The 14,028-nt window shown below is 37.0% G+C and overlaps 1 protein-coding gene and 1 non-coding gene across 8 annotated transcripts in view; both read right to left on the bottom strand.

Moving 5' to 3' along the window:
- CACNA2D1 (calcium voltage-gated channel auxiliary subunit alpha2delta 1) overlaps window positions 1–14,028 on the bottom strand; it is a 474,147-nt gene that overhangs the window by 88,022 nt on the left and 372,097 nt on the right. The gene's annotated exons all lie outside the window — the stretch shown is intronic.
- On the bottom strand, window positions 2,898–3,004 carry LOC114222432 (U6 spliceosomal RNA). Its single transcript, XR_003611947.1, has one exon. It is a non-coding gene; the product is annotated as a U6 spliceosomal RNA (small nuclear RNA).

Raw genomic sequence — 14,028 nt, forward strand, 5'->3', positions numbered from 1 at the left:
GACCACTCTTTCATTTCCTCCTTCCATATAACCTGTTCTTCTGCCTACAACACTCCTCTTCCTTAACAGTCTTTCCTTACAAAAGGCTTTCATGACCTTTCTTGACTAGCTCAAACCATCCCATTATAAACTTTCCTAGGCCTAGACGTATCTTTCACAGAATACAACTCCATTAAAATTTCTATGATATCTTGATAGATTCGTCCACTGGATTAGAAGCCCACATAGTCAAAGAAAATAGCCATCCCAGCACTGCAACTTCAGTACTGGGTATATAATAGTATGCTATAAATATTTGATAAATGTATGTATGGAGTTTCATTAGAAGACAGTGTGAAATGTTGATCAAAATCAAGCTATAGATTTATAATTGTAGAAGTATTTTAGCTTTATACTATGTTAAGCTTCTATATTCATAAAGTATTCTGTCTCAATAGATGCTATTAAAACACCCAAAGAAAGAGGTGTGTAAAACACCTATTAAAAAGTCTGGCACATAGTAGACGTTAAATCAAGCACAACTCTATTATTTAAAAAACTATTTTAGCAAAAACATTAGTATGCTCAAATCAGAACAGATTCCTAGATTGAGAAAGATTCTGATAAACGATATCAGCTTTAGTGAGCTTTAAAGTTCACTAACGGGATGATACAAGTATCCTTCAAACATTAACTTATTATTTGAACAGTCTCTGAAATAACCATGAATAGTAAATTTCAATGCTTCCAAAGACCGTTCCTATTAAATATCATAGTCAAGTACACACATCATATTAAAAGATACTTTCAGTGCCAAAATAAATTGTGAACCTCTCAAATGAAGTAATTTAAACTCTTAGCTTTACAAAGACAGTATTTTTGTTCTCAGGTGCTCTGCTCAGTAAGAAATCACTTCACAAAATATTTCTGAGAGAGAGAACTCTGCTGCTCATTGAATCCACCTTGGATAAAAATGCAATGTTGGCACATCGTTAAGTCAAAGAAGCATCAAGGGCGCCTGGGTGGCTCAGTTGGTTAAGCGACTGCCTTCGGCTCGGGTCATGATCCTGGAGTCCCAGGATCGAGTCCCGCATCGGGCTCCCTGCTCGGCAGGGAGTCTGCTTCTCCCTCTGACCCTCTTCCCTCTCATGCTCTCTATCTCTCATTCTCTCTCTCTCAAATAAATAAATAAATAAATCTTTAAAAAAAAATCAGTTTAAAAAAAACAAAACAAAGAAGCATCAAGTTCCTTGAAAGCAACCTTGTGTAGGAATGGCGCCCTCGTGGGATGTCATAACACATTTTCACAAGGCACCCAAGCCTACCTTTGAAATCGTTAATGGGCTCAAGTAGTTTTCCTCTAGAAACATTAAGAATTAAAGATAAAAGAAACCCAAAGGTGATACTATTCCACTTGGAACTGCAGAGAAATAGAAACGGCCCATTTAATCTTTGACCATTCAGCTTGCCTCTGATTTTTACCCCCTCCCCTAATCCATGTGTGGTCTAAACTCTTACAAAGACAGACTTGCTTTAGGGTACTTTGTACACTGCTTAGTTATAAAACATTCTTAAATGAGCAAAAAGGACATAATTTATTTCTTGGTTTCTGAAAAATTGTTCAATATCTGAGTTATTCCTTAGAACTTGTCTTAATGATCTGTTTTCTCTTTTTTTGCATGTAAAAACAAAATGGTAGGCTCAAACTGTGTATATAACCAGCAAAAAAACCTCAAATTCAGAGTAGCCTGCTTTGAAACATGGGTATTTTTTTTTCAAATTACAAAATACGAGTGAACTTATTTACATAATATAACAATTTATGTAACAAATTTGTAATATACAAAAATTGTTAATTTAAATGAATTATCTAAATTAAATTAACAATACAATTTTGTGTATTAGGCGGTTACAATTCTGGTATCAGAAGCTAACCACATGCTGGGCACCAGAGGGCGGTGCAGGAAAATAAAAGCAAAGTGAACAGAGGGTGTGATCTTCAAACTCTTGGTTAGGTTTTATTCCTATTAAAAATACTTTGTTTATTTTGATTTTCCTATTTTTATAGGAAATTTGAAAACTGGAAATATTATAGGGAAAGAAGATGGTTATCCTAAAACTCAGAGAAACAGGGAGGTGATAACATTTATCCATACACATATGTACATTATATTCCCAGTTAAGAAAGATGTTAAGGTTCTTTAAGCTATTGCCAATTTACCTTACAGAAACTTTGTGCCAATTTATACTATATTTGTAACAATCTCACTCCACTTTCATGAATACTTAACATTTTTATTTCCTAAATTCTAAGTAAAAAAGATTATTTCAATCTTTTAATTACTTGAATTTCCTTGATGGCTAACTACGTAAAACTTTTTCTCATATATTAATTTTCACAGACTCTTGTGAATTCTAAGTCTTATTTTTCTAGTTTGTTGCTTACTTTCTAACTTTTAAACCTATTCTTTATGATTTCTTGCAATATTATGCTCACAAAACTATGTATTAATCAGATAAATTTCATCTATAGTCTCTACTAATATTTGATGGTTTTGTTTGCTTATTTTACACTGTAGTGTTTAGTCTTGGTGAAACTGAATCCCCCCCGATAGTATGAGGGGACAATTACATTAAGCGGTTTTTCCCAGTAGCCAATTTTCCCCATTACTGAATAATTACTGGCTTGTGATCCCTTCTTTATAATGAGTTAAGATTTGGGATACATTTCTAGAACTTTTTTTTATTCCTTTACTATTTCCATTGTTTCACCAACTTCTTACTTTTAGTCTTAATAACACAACTATCAGCAAACATATATGGAGAATCACAACTGTACCAGGCTAAGCACTTACCATGTGGTAATTCATTTAATCTTCACCAAGCTTATGGTTTTAGGTATTTTTTTTTTAAGACTTAAAAATATGGAATGCTTCATGAATTTGCATATCACTTTTGTGCAGTGGCCATGCTAGTCTTCTCTGTATTGTTCCAGTTTTAGTATCTATGTTGCCTAAGTGAGCACTGGTTTTAGTTTTAATAGAGTTTCCATGATGCAGTTGAGGAAATGAGACTTAGAGTGTTAAGCAAAGCGCCCAGAGTCACACAATGATCAAGATTCTGAGCTCTGTTTCAAACCCAAATGCCTGACACGCTCTTCTCTCTGGAGTCTCATCATTTTCAATTTATACCAGAAAGTATAAGCTGCCATACTCTGTCACACTGCTTCTTTCACGTTGTCTTTCTGTTGAACTTTGGAACTATTTTTTTTGTCTAATTAAAATTACATTTACCAATAAATTTTGGACAAAGTGACATCCTCACGAGTCACCTTTTTATTTCAAGAAGAGTGATTAATTCCACAGGTATTAATATACCTCTATCTCAACTCTGCTACGTCTAACTCATATTCTTTTCTCTTTTCTCAAATGCAGATTCTAAATATATTATTAAAACTATTGCTAAGTAATTCTGATGTTTTGCAAACACTGTGAATAGGATTCTAATTTCTATTGTGAATCCCTGTCTGGGGAAAGCCAGAAGGGGTGATCACCCTTGCACAGTTAGAGATGCCATAAATTTGTTAGTAGCACTCTGGGGCTTGAAAACTCTTGTTCTCAAATTGATATTACTGTCCCCCAACATTGGCTGCTGGTTTATGTTTACTGTGGCCTGTTGTATGAAAAAATTGATAATTTTCCACTTTTTAATCCAATTTAGGAAAGTCAGGTCTAGCCCAAGCCCTGCCTCTAATAAGCATCAATGGCCACAACTGATTCAATTATGCCCTCTGAGCTTCAGTTTCCTACTTTCTGGAAAAAAAAAGGGGGGGGTGGGGGCTTTACTAGATCAACTAGAAAGGCCCTCAAATTCTAAAATCTTAAAATTTAAACCTGATAGTTTTAACCATCAAAGGAATTACATAAAGAAAAAGGAATAATGAATTCTGTAAATGTCAGGAGAAAGTCACATCAACAAAAGTGAAGCTAATGACATTATTGAGACAAAATTTGTTTGCCTGTTATTATAAATTGTAAATCATCACCCATCAGAACTTTTGGTAAGTGTTCTTACTTTTAAACAAATATTTCAAACAATTTTCTTTTTTTGAGAGAAAGAAAGCACTTGCACGGGAGGGGGAGTAGGGGAAAAGGGAGAGAATTTTAAGCAGGCACCATGCCCAGCACAGAGCCTGAAGCAGGCAGCGCTCGATCTCCCAACCCCGAGATCATGACCTGAGCTAAAATCAAGTGTCAGACACTTAACCAACTGAGCCCCCCAGGCACCCCTAAATAAATATTTCAATTAACTTGATTCATGACATGCCCAAAACTCAGTCTGTTGACTTTTGTTGAAATGTTGAGTAAATTTCTGAATAAGACCAACTATCATTTTAATATTCTATTTATATTTTGATACAGAAAACTTTTAAACCTTTCTAATTTTATGCACTTAGAATTTCAAACAATTGAGAGTATACTATTCTTTTGCTTCAAAAGTAATTTGTACTAAACTTCCTCGCTCAGTAGACTTGATATTTACATTTTCTTTCTCAACCATGGCTTTATCAACCACTGTGTAATCCTGATTCTGCAACACTTGCTCAACTAGAAATATGTGCAGGTTTTCGCCATCATTCTTTTTCTTTAAGAGGATTTTTAATTTTTTTTTTCATTATTTTGGCGGGGGGGCTACTCTTAAGCAGGCTCCACACCCAGTGCAGAGCCCAACACGGCAGGGCTCTATTTCTCGACCCTGAGATCATGACATGAGCCAAAATCAAGAATTTGACACTTAACTGACTGAGCCACCCAGGCGCCCCTACATGATTCTTAAGATATAATAAACAGAGCAGCATGATTTCTATCACAAGTTTTTTTTCATAGCCCTGTGGAAATTTTAATGCCAGTTCCCAAGGATGAAACTTTAATGAAATGACTAAATGACTGTATACTCTTTGATCTTTTCCTCTTTACCAACATTATGATGCAATGCTGACCAATATGCTCAATGTTTCTATGGCACCTGACGCTGATTACCTGGAATGTCTTCCCTAGTTGAAAAAGGGATCACTTGTGAGTTTGGCTGGATTTGCCTAAAGAACTCAGAGAGAACAATAATATACATATATAATTTCTTTGCAGAGAAGAGATGCTACAATACAGATAAAGTTCGGATGACTCTTGTCATTGAAGAGCACAAAAATATCTGATCATTGGTTGAAATTTTTATAAAATTCTGACAACTATGTAGCACTTGCCCTCTACCCACACTGTTATGACTAACAAAGAAATACTCAATTGAAGAAGCCCCACTATGTGCCTTGATTTTTTCTATATACATACATTAACATTTCGGCTAAGCAGACAGTGTCTCTATATTCAAATAAAGAAAAATAAAACCATCCATTGGTGGGGAGGTGGGAGTACAGACACAGAGTATAAACAACAAACATGTATATAAAGCATCAGGTGGAGAGACAAATGCTACAAAGAAAGGAAATGAGGTAAAGTGATTGACAACAGACAATAGTTAAAGTGATAGTGTAACTAAAACTAGAATAGTACTGGAGATGTGGTGGCCAAGGGGGTCCTCTCTAATAAGGAAGCATTTGAGCAAATATCTCTGCAAAGTGGGGGAATAAGCATGCATCTATCTGGACTCAGGAAGCAACAAGACTCAGGGTAAACAGAAATGACTTCTAATCTGCGCATATCTGTAAGACACGCACCTAACAGAAAGAACAAATCTGTTTTTTAAGGAAAGTTAGTAACATCACCAATGAGTTCTTTTCAATATGAAATAGCATTTGGGATCAACAAAAGGATGACCAACACGAGTTGAAGACCTTATTTTCAACATATTCAACCTAACTCAGTTCCACTAAAATCAAATACATAAATAAATATATATATAGATATATAAATGTATATGTATATTTGAAAATACATTTCAATAACATAAATATTTAAAAAATTTTAAGTATGATTATGGTAGAAACTAAAGAAAAAAATTAAATGAAGAAGATACCTATCAATAGAACACAGGGTTAAACAGGAGAGAGATCATGAGGAGTGCCAACAATTTTTTGGAATATATTTTTAAAGGGCGCAAACATTGGACAAAACATTACAAAGATGAATTAATTATGAGAAAAAGCAAATGTCAATATTTGGAATTTATAACAGAATTTACCTTGCAAATAGTCACCTTATGACAAAGTCCCTTACAATGAAACATGTAACAAAAAAAACATTCTCAGGTCTTAGTACGTGTTTTCAAGCTCTAGCAGAGACCTCAAAATTCTCAAAATGCTTCCTAGAACCTTCGGAATATGCTGAAAGGGATTCTGCTATTCACAAATTAAGGTTAAAGTCTATGCATTCTACAAGTAAGTACCCTAGTGTAATAACAATTTATGTTTCAATTTCTGAATTTAAACCTACTAAATAATTAGGAGCAAATATGATAGTTTAAGTAACTGTGAGCAACTCAGCTAAACTGACAGCTCATGTCAGCCCAAGCCACTCTCTCTACCTCTTCTCGTAATTAAATGAATACATGGACCCTGAATAATTTTACCCAGTAAACAGTGACACACAACTCTGCTTCTTGGGCATGGACTCTTTTCCCAGTCCTTCAAGCCCCAGCAAGTGAGTTCTAACTTTTATATTTTTTTAAAAACAACAGATCAGTTCAAAAGAGAAGTATTCCTTCTGCCTCACCTTAAGTATTACTTTGCCATTCCTAAAACTGAAAATGTAATTTCTCAGTACCAAAAACTATCTTTAGTGTACCATGTAATTAATGGAAAAAATATTTATCATGCTTGTCAACACCTTCTTATAAGCTTTCCTTATACTTGCAAAGCAATTATCTTCTGGCAATCTCTTTTTTTTAAACTAAATAACCTTGATTACATACCCTGTCATTATAATCTCTAAATTTGTCCTTTGAGAGTCTTCGCTTCACAGCCCATAATTTCTTTATGCGTCTTTTAAATGAAGGTAATTTTAAAAAGCACCTATCTTTACCTTTTAAAAAAAAATCAAGTATATATGAAAGAGAGAACTTTGGTTCTTTTAAGAAACCTAACTCTACTCCTTCCTGTTTTAATACGCCCCTCCATAAAGCAAATGGCTACACTATAAAAATATTTGTAAACATCGTAGTACTAGGAATGTTATGAAATACCAAGATCTTAAAATCTAAATCAGTAGGGGCGCCTGGGTGGCTCAGTCGTTAAGCATCTGCCTTCGGCTGAGGTCATGATCCTGGAGTCCCGGGATCGAGTCCCGCATCGGGCTCCCTGCTCAGCAGGGAGTCTGCTTCTCCCTCTGACCCTCCCCCGTCTCATGCTCTCTATCTCATTCTCTCTCTCAAATAAATAAATAAAATCTTTAAAAAAATAATAATAAAAATGAATAAATTTAGATTTAAAAACAATTTCTCTTTGTTTTTATAACCTAATCATATTCTAGATTCTTAGAATTTCTAACAATTCCAATATTTTGGAGTTTTATTTAAATAAACCAGATTTCAAATTTCTAACAATTCCAATATTTTGGAGTTTTATTTAAATAAACCAGATTTCACAATAAAATTAGTAAATATAGGGGTGCCTGGGTGGCTCAGTGAGTTAGGCATCTGCCTTCGGCTTGGGCTTTGATCTTGGAGTCCTGGGATCGAGCCCCATATCGGGCTCCTCGCTCAACAGGGAGCCTGCTTCTCCCTCTCCCACTCCCCCTGCTTGTGCTCTCTCTCTCTCTCTCTCTCTCAAATAAACTCTTTAAAAAAATTAGTAAATATATTTTATATTTTCCTCAGCATTCAGCCACATAACTTTGTGGTTACATCTAGACTCATAAACAAAGATGGCTATGTTCCAATTCTGTCTTCTCCCTTAGAAAAGATACTAGAACTCTGTTTCTTTATCTGTAAAATTAAGAACAGTAATAGTACCTACCTCACAAGGTAGTGATAAAGACTAAATGAGTTACCGTGGAAAACAAAGAGAACAGTTCCTGCCACAAAAGCAGTGTTTCAAAAAATTACACTAAAAATTCCATAAGACTTGTGATTAATGAAGGTTAATACATAAATAAGACAAACAATGACCACACAGCTACCTGAGATCTTGTTCATACTTATTTCTGAAGGGCAAATCTATGGCTGGAATAATAAGATCATTTAAAACCAATCAGTGACTTTTCAATCATGAAAATGTACTAATGATTTTCTGAAATAATAAAATTAACAACAGTATATAGTTAATAAAAAATTCAGAGTATAGTTGACAAAACTATCTTTTTATGGTAAATGAGGACCATAACCAATGAAAGTAAATTAAAGTAACTAATCTAAACGAAACAAGCCAATATACAGGAGCTGAGACCAGCAATAAACTTGTCTGGGAATAAAGTGGGAAATCATGATGGCTTCATCTTTCAAATATCTTTCTGCATTATTTGCCTTACAATTTGCATTGTACATTTTCCAATATCAGTCTTCTTCCCCATTTTTGAATATGTAACTATTTTCATATTTTTTAACTTGAGATATTGAGATACATTATTTCCAGATTAAACGCACTCCCAGTTCTTCCTGGGAGCTCCATATTCCATTTGCAAATACTCCTGTAGTTTACGTAGTCAAGCTACATCAAGTGAGGATAGACAAGTATGCATTTGCAAAGAACTGTCAATGAACCAACAAGGTCTATTGACCAGGTTCACAGAAACCAAAAGGAAATATCTTGCAATTTTATTTCTTAAGGAGTTAGTTAACAATTTTCTTTAAAGCAATACACATTTAAAAGCCTTAATATTTTTAAGAAAAGTAATGGTCTTTAAGACTTGTCAGGCATTAAGAATCCCAATGTCAACCCGATCTAAGTGATTTAATTAAGAAAGAATCATTAGTTGCTGGTTAAATGCTGAAAACATAAAATTCATTCAAATCCATTTCTACTGTTTAATCAGAAATTCTTTTTAAAGGATTTTCATTAATAGCACTGTTTAGTTTCTAGCTATGGCAGATGCTATTGGTATCCCGTCCATATTTCCATGCAGCCCAAATTTAACTGCCTGAAATTTCTGTAAGTCCTCTGCCTGTGTACATGTTGGCCTTGGAACACCAGGGAACTAAAGTCTCTCAGGAGCAATCATTAACTTTAAATACTGCAGCACATTTTCCCCTTGGAAGGGATAAACTCTGATTCATGTAATCTGTACTGATTTTCAGAACTGTCCAGAGCATTAAGCTGTACTCACTCGGAGTGGTAACTTATTTGATAATCCAACTTCTATTAGTTCTTTTTCTTTAAACTTCTCACATTTTTCTAAGTATTTCCTAGAGTTACTTTCTAAGTAAACCATTTGTACTTGAATCCTTGTCTCAGGGACCATTTCTGGGGAAATCCAATCTAGGTTGATAGATCCTCAGAATGGGATTGTAGAATTAAATCATCACTCACCAGCTGTGTGGCCACAAAGATTCCACTAGTAACTGACTGTATACCAGTCATAACTAGAGTCAAGAAAATCACTCAGAGGCTGTAGTATCACAAATGCTAAGCGTTTCACCTGCAGTGATTGGAACACAATATAGATTGAAGAGGAGGCACCTACCATTTCAGAAATAAGGTGGCAATAGTAATCACAAAGGTTTGGAGTTCGTGGGATGTTGTTATATTCACTGAAGAAAATGATAACATCAAGTCAGCCAACCATCAACTGAAGGCAGAGTGTGAACTCCACAAGACTTCTGGGCATACAATGAAGAGATTCCCATCTCCTTTGTGAGGTCAACGTGTGCCAGAAATAGGCACAGTATGTGCTTTTGAGAGTCACATCCTTAAAAAGGAGGCTACATTTATAGCCTTGTCAGGTTTCTATGTCAAAGTCAGGGCAATGATAGGCAAATCATTGAACCCTAAGGGTAGAACATCTAGGTGGGTACAATTGAGAACAGTGAGCTTCCAGATTCCCCTATACCCTCTGGATAAGCAGAAATAACCTCTTCCACATAAAAGATAGTTTTTCTGTTCCTAAACACCATAAGATGAAACATGTTCTCCTGAAGATCTGATCTCATTTTCCCTCATGGCTCTAGGCAACAAAGAGGTAAGGTCTCAAAATGTCCCATCTGGGAAAGAAGTCTATGCTCCAGGTAAACAAAAACGAGAGAGAGAGAGAGAGAGAGAGAGGAAAGAAAGGGCAACACAGAGAGAGAGACACTGGGGGAGGGGGGGAGGGAGGGGAGGGAGAGAGAGAGAGAGAGAGAGAAATATTCAACAAAAGAGACATAAGATCTGCCTAATATGAGCCAGAAGGTATTGGCAGAATATGCAGGGAAGGGATGCTGAGAGATCATGAGGCAAAATACACCTAGTCATCAGCGTGGTATGGAGGAACGAGTAGCTTGTGATTAGAAGACACCTGTGTTTTCACTCCTACACAGTGACAAATGGCTTGATTGGCTGGCCAATGTCCTGGAGGAGCAAGACTGGAAGACCTTCCCCAAACAAAGTGTTCTAGAGAAGAAGCATGAGGATGTACCTATAGAGTAAGCATGGAATGTGCAGATTTCTTTGTCTCACATCAATGACCACTAAAGAGCATTCATCACAAAGTACGTTAACAATTGGGTAGATGGGGCGCCTGGATGGCTCAGTTGGTTAAAGCGACTGCCTTTGGCTCAGGTCATGATCCCGGAGTCCCAGGATCGAGTCCCGCATCGGGCTCCCTGCTCGGCGAGGAGCCTGCTTCTCCCTCTGACCCGCCCCCCTCTCATGTACTCTCTCTCTCTCTCATTCTCGCTCTCTCAAATAAATAAATCTTAAAAAAAAAACAAAAACAAAAACATTGGGTAGATGATTTGTCTGTTACAGGCCATCCAGCCTTTCTGTGTGGTAAATGTAGTGCTTGCAAAATGGGCCCCTAAATGCTGTAGCAGGGTAGCGGGGATGGGGGTGGAGGGGAGATAGAGACAGAATAGTATACATGTGCCTAACAGCATGGGCTCCTTCTCACCTAGTGTGACGTAGCTACCGACACTGGCGAATGACCAACCCATTGTCCAATGCTTAGTCTTCACTATCACCTTTCAAAAAGACAACCAACAACTTCATGTCAAATAGATGATAATCAATTTTATAGCTCTGGAAGGGGGTGGGATACATTATTCTTTCTTGTTACTGACAAATATTCCAGTCATGAGTTCTGTTCTTCTTCAGAGTGCCTCATCCAGGTACATATACTACCTGATTTGTCATCATGGGATATCACCATTGGATTGTGCATAACATCTGCATAAGCAAGAACCTATTTTATGGTAAATGAGGTCCAATAAAGGACAAATGAACAAAGGATTCATTGGGTCCACCATATAGGGCATTACTTAGGAGCATCCAGCATGATAAAACATTGGGGCAGTCTCTTAAATGTGCCACTAAGGCTCTAGCTTGGGGATGACAATCTTTGAGTTGAAATGTAGTCCTTCAAGATAAAATGTACTCTAAACTATGGTGCTATATTCATTATGTGCTGGCACCAGCTTGCATCTGCTCATAAAACAACAACAACAACAACAACAAAAGAAAAAACAATGGTATCATTTTCAGGAATCTTTAAAGCCTCACATAAGGTAGCTTGAAAGTGGCCACGGTGGGAGTGATTATATTATGAACATTAGCAAATGCTACAAATCAGGTTGCCCCTCCCCACACTGGCTCTGCCCCAAAAAGGTAGAATGCATGAGTGTGGGAACCAAGGGAAGGATGTAGGAACATCATTTCTCACCACTACTGAAAGTGATCTACTTGGAAAATTTGTACACCCTGTCTCTGTAACTTTAGGCTCTGCTGAACACAAATGTTCTTACTTTCCATGTGGGGGTGTAAAGGTGAGGTGGTGCTCCTCCTATATCTATACCTACTAACTGTCTCAATATTCTGGATTTCTCAAGCCAGTGAAAGAACATGCAAGAAAAAAAAATCAACTGGCGGAGCTCCAGCTGACAAGGAGATTGTCATGAAGGTTGTTGCTACATAATGTGGGAAAGGAGAACCAAGCGTAAAACTCAGGGTACTCATTCAAGCACTTCCATGCTCAGTGAAGACTGTGGACAATTTCAGGAGCCACTATGAAATGGACACACAGAGACTGTGGATTCACAGGCCTCTGGGTTTCAAGTTCAGGCCATCTCACTAATCAACCTGCTGGCACAGAGTTAGCCAAGCGTGCAGGGAAATTAGAAAGGGTATGAGAGGAGAAAAAAGATAAATATAAATTATGAACTTTGTTCTAACGTCAGCAGCCCACCTTCCTGATGTATTCTTAGCTGTTTTTGTTTGTTTGTTTTCGTGTTTGTTTCTTTTAATTGTGAGCCGTCACCATCTTTAAGGATCAGTGACTGGATATAGAGGACACTGTTGAGGTTTCTAACTACCATAACCTACAACTTCTGGTCTCAGTTTCCCCTCCTGGGGCCAGAATCTCTTTTGCCCACATATGGGGAAGGCTGGTACATAAAGTCCCAGCTCCCTGGGGCTTTTGGCAGAATAACTTTGAAGTTCATATTCTAAACAGCTTCTAGGATTCTTTAGTAGGATAAAGTTCCTTTAAATGAAGTTGAGATCCTTTAATTGGTTCCCTCCTTCCTTCTCTTGACTCAGTTCCATACTCCTTTAACTGGTAGTGCTTCCGGGGATCATGTCCCAAATCAACTACCACACTTTGAATCCATGAGTGAGAATCAGGAAGAAGCCAGTTTAAGACAATGACCTTACTTAATATCTGCTGGTTTTATATAAATTTCATTAGACAGGCCAAATCCATACCGAATTTAATGTTTCTTCACAACTTTCTCTTTTGTTATGCTTTTGTAATCAATGATATGTTTATGTACAAGTGAAACTAAATAACTACCTTTCTGATCATTTGAGAAACTGTATTTTACCTGTTCACATTTTGTTCAGTGTTGAGCTAAAACACAGAGCAGAGTGTAAAATAAAACTAGGATGACTTAGATCTTAGGTAGTATCAAGTTTTCTGAAATAATATCAAGGATACAGACAAGCTAAAGGATTGCTGAAGGTTCGGGTAAGGCAGAGAAAGAGCTGGACATTGAGAGTGGTTCCCCAGGTATTATGGGCTGAATTGTGTCCCCTCAAATTCATATGCTTAAATCTGAACCCCTAGTACCTCCGAATGTAACAGTACTCAAGGATAAGTTCTTCGAAGAGGTGGTTAAGTCATAATTAGGCTATTAGGATAAAGACATCATCTACTAGGACTGGTGTCCATACGAGAAGGAGAGACACCAGGGGTGTCGATGCACAGACGGATGACCATCTAAAGAAGCAATAAGGCAGCCATCCGCCATCCAGGGGAGAAGGCTGCAGGAGAAACTGACCCTGCCAGCACCTTGATCTTGGAGTTCCAGCCTACAAAACCATGAAAAAATACATTTCTGTAGTTTGAGCTACCCAATCCATGGCATTCTGTTATGGCAGCCCTAGGAAACTAGATCAGGTCATACCTTACTATAATGGAGACACACATGTGGCCCAGATGAAAAGTCTCCAAAGGAGGTATGCAGAGTTCCTTGCATGTATCACCTATGGGACATTTTTATGTCATTGATCCTGGGTTCTATAGCTACCCTCAGCCAGTGATATCCTGCTAAAAGCATTTTAGTGATAAATCCTCTTCCTCTTCGTAAACATCAAACATCTAGTTACCTAGAGTTCAGACTAACAGAGGAATTAGACCTGCTTCCCGAGACTACTTTTTTCCTAGGGGCGCCCTTCCGGTGAAGGAAGTTGCTTTAACTTCATCCTCCCAAGAGCTTTCAAAGACAAATCTCTTCTTCTATGTTCAGTACAAAATGACCTCAGCACAAATCGCTCACTTCCATCTCTGTGAATATAACCACTTCAAATGTGAAGTTATATACCAATAAACGGTCATGAAATTTCATGAGATGTGATAACATTCATTTTGTCCTGTTTTATTTGCTTTGGAGTTCAACATTCTTTAGCTATGA

This window comes from Eumetopias jubatus, unplaced genomic scaffold (genome assembly GCF_037043125.1).
Source record: "Eumetopias jubatus isolate StellerSeaLion01/CBP00866 unplaced genomic scaffold, mEumJub1_p1.0 scaffold_14, whole genome shotgun sequence".
In the NCBI taxonomy this organism is placed as follows: domain Eukaryota; kingdom Metazoa; phylum Chordata; class Mammalia; order Carnivora; family Otariidae; genus Eumetopias; species Eumetopias jubatus.